This window comes from Artibeus jamaicensis, unplaced genomic scaffold, assembly GCF_021234435.1.
Source record: "Artibeus jamaicensis isolate MK-2021 breed Jamaican fruit bat unplaced genomic scaffold, CSHL_Jam_final contig_233, whole genome shotgun sequence".
NCBI lineage: Eukaryota > Metazoa > Chordata > Mammalia > Chiroptera > Phyllostomidae > Artibeus > Artibeus jamaicensis.
In genome coordinates, this window is record NW_026521486.1 from 14,871,458 (window position 1) to 14,880,957 (window position 9,500).

General features: G+C 40.7%; 1 pseudogene; it reads right to left on the minus strand.

Moving 5' to 3' along the window:
- Positions 1-8,323: 8,323 nt before the first annotated feature.
- On the minus strand, positions 8,324-8,947 carry LOC119060468 (ferritin heavy chain-like; annotated as a pseudogene).
- Between the last annotated feature and the right edge of the window lie 553 nt (positions 8,948-9,500).

A 9,500-nucleotide genomic window follows, 5' to 3' on the forward strand; every position in this document is an offset into this window, starting at 1 on the left:
GAGGTCTTAGAGGGTTTCAACAGAATATTCATCAGTTTTCCAGGTGTGCTCTTTCAGGTTCTTGATGTCTACTCATTGGTCAGAGCCAGGGCAGGGGGTCGTTAGCTATTACAGCTGGCCCTGGTTGTGCCCACCCATTTTTGGCTTTTCTGGGCCTGGAGCAGAAGTACAACCGAGGCCTAGATGTTACCTCTGGGGAGCTGACCTTCAGCACCTGGCCGTAAAGGGCTCCATCACTTCCTTCTTCTATCCGTCTCCATTTCCCTATCTCACATGTCCTGGCTCACTGGCCTGTCCCAGTTATAAGCTAAATTTTGTAATGTAAAATAAAATAATTTTATTTAGTGGTTTTATTTCTTTTTCAAGCTAATGCTCTAATTAAACATTTTTCACTATTTATTTTCAAATGTCTGTCACCATTTGAAATGGATTCCTCTGAGAAGCAGGTTTTTCGGGTACCCACTCTGCACTGAGCCTGAGTACCACATAAAGAAAGCAGAACAGGAGAACTTTGACAACCAAACTCTAAGTCCCTGTTCCTTGTTCTCAGTCAAGGAATCCCGCACAAAATAAGAACCTTCATTGTTTTTCTAAACCTCAGAAAATGGTACACATAGGAAATTTGGTACAATGTGTTCAACCTTCCAATAAAGTGTTCAATTTTACAATTTAAAATTTTAAGAATGGCCTCAAAACCACAATATTAGGAAGAAATACTAAATCTAACACTGGTTGTTGCTATTTGTAGCTCGAATAAATGTCTTAAGTGTACAGGTTTGAAAACTCCACGTAGGTTACTGGACTAGGGTTCACTACAGCTTTCCAAATGGCTCTAAACCTATAGCAGAAACAAAGATTCTAACCCCCAACATACACACACTATCACCATTAACACAAAAAAGGAAACTAAACAAATGCAGCTTAGTTGCTTTTGATTAAAACCATAAAGCCAGAGTAGGTTTTGCACAGTAGCTCTGTTGGGCTAACTATACTTCTGGGAGCCAGACTTCATACCATGCAACTCTGATTCAGATCTTTCGCTGACAAAAAAGTTTCAACATGGGAATGAAAATGGGCTCAACCTTTCTCAAGTCCTGAGGAAAAGCAGGGTAAGTTTGCTCTTACAGCCAGTCAGTTTTCCAATGGTTTCTGGCCAGTTCACTCTTCTCAGATTTCACCATCTAGAATCTAGCATCTTTGTCAAAAACACCTTCTTCAGGATTCAGTACCAATTAAACTAAAGCATATGCCAGAAGGGGAATCAAGATTGGTTCCAATGTCCCTGTCTAAAAATCCATGACTAGTATGGTAAGAAGGTCATGAGTGAGACTAGAATAAAGACACTGAAGCAAACTTGCTTAACCTGGGGTCAACGGATAGAATTTGAGAAGTTCATGATCATGGGTGGGGGAAAAACGACATCTTTTCATTTTTTACTAGACTGCAACTTGACATTTCACTCAATTATAAATATAGGCAACAAATCAGCAATATGAGCAGCACATGTAATTTTGTCACCAAAAGAAATCACAAATATCTTCACATCACATTGTACTTTCTACAGGTATCCATTGTAAAAATATCCTTGGGTGGGTGGAGGTTGGTGAGGGTATAAGAAAGATAAATGGTAATGAAAAAAACACAATCAAAATAAAGAAGAAATTTACAATATAAAAGATAATAAATTAACTAAAAAAATTAAAATAGTGATGCCTAGGCCATACTCTAAACCAATGAGATCATAACCTCTGAGGGTGGGACCAAGGCATCAAGATTAGTTTTAAAGAATAAATAAAAATAAAAATATCCTTTACATCTATCAAATTCCACAACCATGGTAACAGTTAACCTGTTGCTAGACTCGCATATTATTCATCTTCCTGCCTGTAGACACTCAGCATACAATGCAGGTAACCAACTATTGAACAACCCTGCACTTCATGGTCACTCAGCCACCATAGTCTCACAGCCTCACCTTAAAGCCACCTGTTCTCACCTGGGGGCCCAGATCCACATTGCCTCCCAGCAATTGCAGACAATTCCCTGTCTACATAATTGGTCGATCACTGAAAGAGTTTAGCCAGAGACTACCTCTGAGTTTAACATTTTTATTTAAGCTAAGCAGTAGTGGTCCTCACACTAATACTCTCCTTAATAAATAAAATGAACTTTAACTTAGCTCTATTTTAAATGCAGTTTTATAATTAGTGTATTAATAAAGAAGTACATATATTACCATGCCATAAATTTAATGTTTCTCTAACTATATATAAATATAATGCTTTCTTTGTAATTCAATGTACAGTCATGTGTGGCTTAATGATAAGGATATTTTCTGAGAAAAGTGTCATTAATAGAGTTCATCACTGTGGAAACACAGATTTACACAAATGGCGATGCTATAACTTACACAACTAGGCTATAGGGTATCGCCTATTTCTCTTAGGTGACAAGTCTCACACATGTACAGCATGTTACTGCCCTGAATATTGCTGGCAACTCTAACATAATGGTAAGTTTTTGTGTATCTGAATATATGAAACATTGAAAGGATACAGTAAAAATATGGTACAAAAGATAAAAATGGTTCACCTGTACAGGGCACTTACCATGAATGGAGCCTGCAGGACTGGAGGTTGCTCTGAGTGAGTCAGTGAGTGAGTGATGCATGAAGGTGAAGGCCAGGACATTACTGTGCACTAATGCAGACTTTATTAACACTATACATCGAAGCTACACCAAACTATAAAAGATAGTTTCCTTCCTTCCATAACAAATTGACCTTAGCTTACCATAACATTTTATTTCATGAACATTTTCGGTGTTTAAAACTTTTTTGCTTTTTTGTACTAACACAGCTTCGAACACAAATACGTTTTGTACAGCTGTACAAAAATATATTCTTTCTTTATATTGTTATTCTACAAGATTTTTTCTCTTTCGAGACATTTTTATTTTACTTTTTAAAGCTTTTTGTGAAATACGAAGACACAAACACACACATTAGCCCACACAAGATCAGAACCATCAATATCACCATCTTCCACGTCTATATTTTGTCCCGGGGGCAATAACATAAATGACACTGTCATCTCTTATGACAATAATGCCTTCCTCTGAAGTACTTTCTAAAGGGCTTACCTGAGGCTCTGCTTAAGGATGAGTCACTCTTCTCAGAAATACGTCCCTGATGGTTTGCTTGTTTCTTTTTTTTATTATAGATTTGCTGATAAGCAGATAATGTATCATAAACATTCCTCTCTACTAACCAAAATCTTTTGGTGTTGAGGGGGTCCATATTTTCTAACTTTTTTAGGAGTTCGTTGAGTTCTGCAAAAGCTTCTGCTAAATCTTTCACTATGAGTTTTCTTGAGGGGGTTTTCTTCTTCTCTTGCAGCTTCCTTTTCTCTTGCCTCCTCTTCCTATACCAGCTCCTGTACCAGCTCTAACAACTCCTCATTAGTCAGTTCCTCAAGGACCACTTCCAGGAGCTCCACCCCCAGATCAAGCACAGCCTTGTTGATTTTTGCAAACTTTTCATCCTTAGCAAATCCTTTAAAGTCATGGACAAACTTCTTAAGTGTCTTTTCCAGATGCCATTTATACACTCCTTAGTGACATCACCTCAAGCCCAAGCAAAGTTCCTAATGCGATCACAGATGTTGTGCTATATCAGTGTCTTCTCAGCGTATTCCTCAGTTGCAGCAACAGCCTGGGCAAAGGTTCCCCTCAAGCACCTTGCCTTAGACTTTGCTATAACTCCATGATCCATTGATTGGATCAAAGAGGTGGTATTTGGAGGAAGAAATACCACTTTGATATTGGAAGGAAGATCACCAATAAAAGGAGCATTAGCAACAATAAGCAAAGTCTTGAAAGATTGGGGAGAATACTATTCTCCAAACAATAGTTCTCCATTTGTCAGGCAAAGCAATTGAGGGGGGCATCTTGGAAGAGGACCCAGAATGGCCATGACTTCCTGTCCCCCCTACAGCACGCTGGCAGTGAGTGTTTACTGATATGTGTGAAGGCCCTGGGAATCTCACTGGCACATCTCAAAGGGTTTCAATATGTAACACTGCCCCTACGCGGGGCATTTACCCTGTCCTTAAAGGCCTTGAAACCTGGCATTAACTTTGCCTCCTTATGGATGAAAGTGCTTTCAGACAACTGTTTCCAGAATAGGGAGGTTTCATCCATGTTGAATATTTGCTTTGGCAAGTAATTTTCCTTCATAATCAGCTTATAAAGTTTCCAAAAATTCTTCAGCTACCTTCACATCAGCACTTGCAGACTCACCACTCACTTTCATATCGTATAATAAATAATGATTCCTGAATTGTTTAAACCACCCAGAGCAAGCAGTAAATTCCACATAGTAGTCAGGTCCAGCCTTTTCTTTCAACACTGCAGACTAACTTTTCGCTTTGGCCATGATCATAATGATACTGAGAGGGATACGCTTCTGTGTCTGGTCTTCAATCCAGGTCATTAAAAGCTTCTCCCTGTCTGATATAAGCCTTTCTCCAAGTTTTGTTAGTTTCATTGCAGTCCATGAAGTAGATCCTTTAACAACTTCCATCACTTTGTTCTTATACTTCAAGATCATAGCTCTTGTGGAATGGGACATGCCTGCCTGGTAAGCAATAACCGTCACTGATTTTTCACCTTCATCAGCCTTAATCACTTTTAATTTTGTTTCTGGGTCAATCACTCGACGAAGCCTCTTTCTGGCAGCATCAACAGTGGATTTAGTGTGCTTGGAGGCCATGATGAATGAAACAACACAAGATTAAATCAAGCACAAGAAAAAATGATGCAATCAAGGGATGCAGTAAACACAAGCTGTACAAGGTTGCTGCTGGTGTAACATAGCTTACTACACTATTTTACAGCAAACTTTCTGTAAGTAGAAATACTGCACTCTAAACTAATAATAAAAAGTACACTATGGTAAATACATAAACCAGTAACACTCATTATTATCATCATTAAGTTGTTATGTAGTGTGCATAATAGTATGTGTTATACCTAATAGGCCTGGCAGTGCAATAGGTTTGTTTACACCAGCATCACAACAAACAAAATGCCCTGAGCTACTGCCTTGTGATGGGAATAATGTCACTAGGCAGTAGGAATTATTCAGCTCAATTATAATCTTATGGGACCAATGCCATATTTGTAGTCCACAGTTGACCTAAATATCAGTATTTAGTGCATGACTGATTTTATTTTATTCACTAAAAAACACTGTCATAATAAGGGTTCCATAAGCTTCCCCAGATGGCCAAAGGGCTCAAGGCTCTGAAAGGTCAAGAGACACTGACTAACATATCAAGAGGAAAACTACACAGCCAAGGCGGAATGCAGTTTTCTCAAGGAAATGTGGGCCTGTGGAAACGGTCAAATCATCTGATTCAGGACAAAAAAAAATTATTGAAACTTTATATATTACTATCTTGTCATATACTTCAAATATAAGCATGAATCTTTTAAATCTGGTAACTGCTAATAAGCTTTTTCTTTTTTTTTAATAATGGATAGGTAATTTTTTAAAATATTTTATTTATTTATTTTTAGAGGGGAAAGGGAAGGAGAAAGAGTGGGAGAGAAACATCAATGTGTGGTTGCCTCTCATGTGTCCCCCACTGGGGACCTGGTCTGCAACCCAGGCATGTGCCCTGACTGGGAATCAAACCAGCAACCCTTTGCTTCACAGGCCCGCACTCAATCCACTGAGCTACACCAGCCAGGGCAGCTTTTTCTTTTTAAAGGATCATTGCAAGCAGTGTGAGTTCAGCCAAGGTAGAAATCCTAGAGACTATCCCATTTAAACTCCTTCCCTAACCAACACCCACCAAATTATATAAAAATGTAATGAGGTAGATTGGAGCAGAGGTCCCTGGAAAACAGGGGAACCCCCAATCCTGCAAAAAGGCAGTAACAGGGTGGGAAGGGTGCTGACAATGGAACCAAAGGCACAATTCTTAAGGCACATTGCAGAGGCAGATTAAAACAGTCTTTGTCTTCCCAAAGGGAGAGTTTGCAGAAGGAGGCTGCTTCTCAGGGCAAACTATAAACAAAGAAAATGTGACTGTGAGAATGTGCACAGGCAGAGTTACTTATGACATAGCAGAAGTGGGGGGTGGTGGCAGGGGAGCTCATACAGTGCCTGCATGAACTGCAGGGGTTGGTTGGGTGCCCAAAGCTGAATGAACAGATACAGGTGCACCTGTGCATGGCTGGAAAACTTTTGCCCTGAGTAAAGATGGCAGCCAAAAGAGTGTTGAAGACACTGAGGAGCTGACAAAAATGGCAGACTCTGATGCAATAGGAAAATCTGGACACTCCCACTGGCTACCTGCACATAATGAATTTCAGGAGGGCCTTTTAAAGTAAAGGGTGGTAAGGCTCTCTCTCTCTCTCTCTCTCTCTCTCTCTCACACACACACACACACACACACACACACACACACACACACATTCTTGATATGGGCACTTGATATAGAGAAGTCAGTATCTTGCTTCAAAGCTTGGTGCAAACTCTCTCTCTCTGGGCTTTTGGCATTTGGACATTCTGGGCCCCTGGCCCTGCTTCCCTCATGGACAGGAGCACTTGTGGGACCAGGAAGATGCCAGGCCCACCAGGGCCTTAGATCCCACATGGATGGAAGACCACTCCTGGAGGCAGCTCTCCCTGAGCTGCAGTCTCTGCGACACTATGATCCAGTGCAGCGCAGCACATGCCTCCTGATCTGCCACATGGAGACCGAGAGCAGTGCACCTCAGATCCTGACGGGGAGAGCTGCTGCAAGAAGATGGTGACTCAAATCCAGGAGTGCACATTCCAGAGAGGACGGAGAACTGTTTGCACGACCAGCTTAAGGGCAGATAAGGAAATGGGGAACTTCTGGGCACGGTTTTGGCTTATAGACTTTTGGGGAGCAAGAGAGGTTCTGGGTCTCGTGGGAGAGAAAGGCTCAGCATCCCCATGGGAGAGCAGGAGTGCTCAGCATCCCCACCCCCTCAAGTCTGGAACCTTGTTAATAAAAACCTGTTCTCTCCAACACAAATTGTTGGATCATATATAAAGGCACCAAGTGGCCAAAGCCCAGTCTGTACAGTTACAAAAGGCAGATACTATTTTTCCTATTAACATAGAAATACACAAAATCCTGTCATTCATCCTCAGTCATGCTCAATGCTAAATAGCTTTACTGAACACTGCCAAAAAACACCAGGTCTCACGTTAAAGCCTGACCCCCTTTTTAAGAGACAGTAAAGCAGGATGAATTTTGAAGCTCAATTTAGAGTTGGATGATTCAAGGAAGAATTCACTAGTATTGTGGTTACTGGAGTGTTTTCCTACCTAACATCATTTACTGGGTTTCCTTGCAACAAAATGCACATACTCTTTTTAAAATATATATATTTTATTGATTAAGCTATTACAGTCATCACATTTTTTTCTGCCTTTGTCCCCATCCACCCAGTACTCCCCCCCCCTTCAACAATCCCCACTCCCCTTAATTCATGTCCCTGGGTTATGCATGTAAGTTCTTTGGTTTCTCCATTTCCTATACTATTCTTGACATCCCCCCTATTTTGTGCCTACTGACTATGCTTCTTAATCCTTGCACCTTTTCCCCCATTCTCCCACTTTCCCCTTTCAGCCACTAATACCCCAAGTGATCTACACATCTATGATTCTGTTCCTGTTCTGCTTGTTTGCTTAGTTTGCCTTTTAGATTCAATTGTTGATAGTTGTGAATTTGTTGCCCTTTTAATGTTCATAGTTTTAGTCTTCTTCTTTTTCCTAAATAAGCCTCTTTAACATTTCATGTAATAACGGCTTGGTGATGATGAACTCCTTTAGCTTCACCTTGTCTAGGAAGCGCTTTATCTGTCCTTCCATTCTAAGTGATAGCTTTGCTGGATAGAGCAATCTTGGATGTAGGTCCTTCCCTTTCATGACTTTGAATACTTCTTTCTAGTTCTTTCTAGCCTTCAAGATTTGTTTTGAGAAATCAGCTGATTGCCTTATGGGAACTCCTTTGTAGGTAATTCTGCTTTCCTCTTGTTCCTTTTAAGGTTCTCTCTTTATCTTTTAACCTCTGGCATTTTAATTATTATGTGTCTTGGTGTGGTCCTCTTTGGGTCCAACTTGTTTGGGACTCTCTGTGCTTCCTGGACTTGTGTCTATTTCCTTTGACAAATTAGGGAAATTTTTATTCATTATTTTTTCTTTTTTATCTGGGTACCAAGTTACTTAATTTGAAGGAGTGGTACAAATAAAGGACATAAGTGGATGATCTGGTAAAAGTTATAGAAAAGGTGAAGGTAACTCCAACAAGCTTTGGTGACCCAGGAAGTCATTCCCGTGGCTGTGGGACAGCAGCTTAAGGCTTAGCTCTTTACTGTCTCCCAGAGTGTGCTGGTCAAGGAGATACTCTGCCATCCCAGATCCAGGGGCCTCCAACCTCACAAGTTGGTTACATGGTCACCCAATTTTTTGATGGATTTCACCTGCTCATCCAGGTAGTGAGTCTCAGTGAAGTCACACAAATGAGGGTCATTTTTTTCCAGTGGCCAGTTTGTGCAAGCCTAGTAGTGACTGACTCACACTTTTTTCTAAGTGTAATGCATACTCCATTGCATTCAACCCATTCTCCCAGTCATAACAGTCTGGTTTCTTAATATACAGAAGGAAGATTCAACCACCTTGTTGGTCCTGCAGCTTCATCAGTTTCTCAGCATGTTCCCTCTCCTCGTGAGACTGGTTAAGAAAACACTTGGCAAAGTTCTTCAGAGCCACGTCATCACGGTCAAAGTAGTAAGACATGGACAGGTAGACAGCATAGAGCTCCAGGTTGATCTGGTGGTTGACGGCAGCCTCCGAGTCCTGGTGGTAGTTTTGGTGCACCTGGGAGGTAGATGTGGTCCTCATGATGTGTGTCTGAGGACAGGCAGCTTTGTGGTGCTCGAGCAGTGGCAGGGACCTTGGGGCTGAGGGTACTGTGAGAAGGTGACAGAAGGATGGATTTGGGCAGCTGGATGAAATGGGGGGGTCAAGCATCAGGTTTGACTTAAGTACTATTGAAGCAGGAAACCAGAGCAACTCTCAGCAAAGTCTCTATTTTTTCAAATAAGTTTCCATTTCTTGCTCTTTCTCTTCTCCATCTGGCACCATATGATTTGGATGTTGGTAAGTTTAAAGTTGTCCCAGAGGTTCCTAAGCCTATCCTCATTTTTTTTAAATAATTTTTTCATCCTACTGTTCTGATTCCTTCCTTGCGTTCCAAATCATTGATTTGAATCTTGGCTTCATCCTCTCTGTTTTTGGTTCCCTGTAGATTTTTCTTTATTTCACTTAGTGTAACATTCATTTTTTTTTTTTATGTTTTATGTTTCCATACTCAGTGAGTTCTGTGAACATCTTCATCACAAGTGTTTTGAACTCTGCATCTTATAGGTTGGTTATCTCCATTTCATGTAGTTCT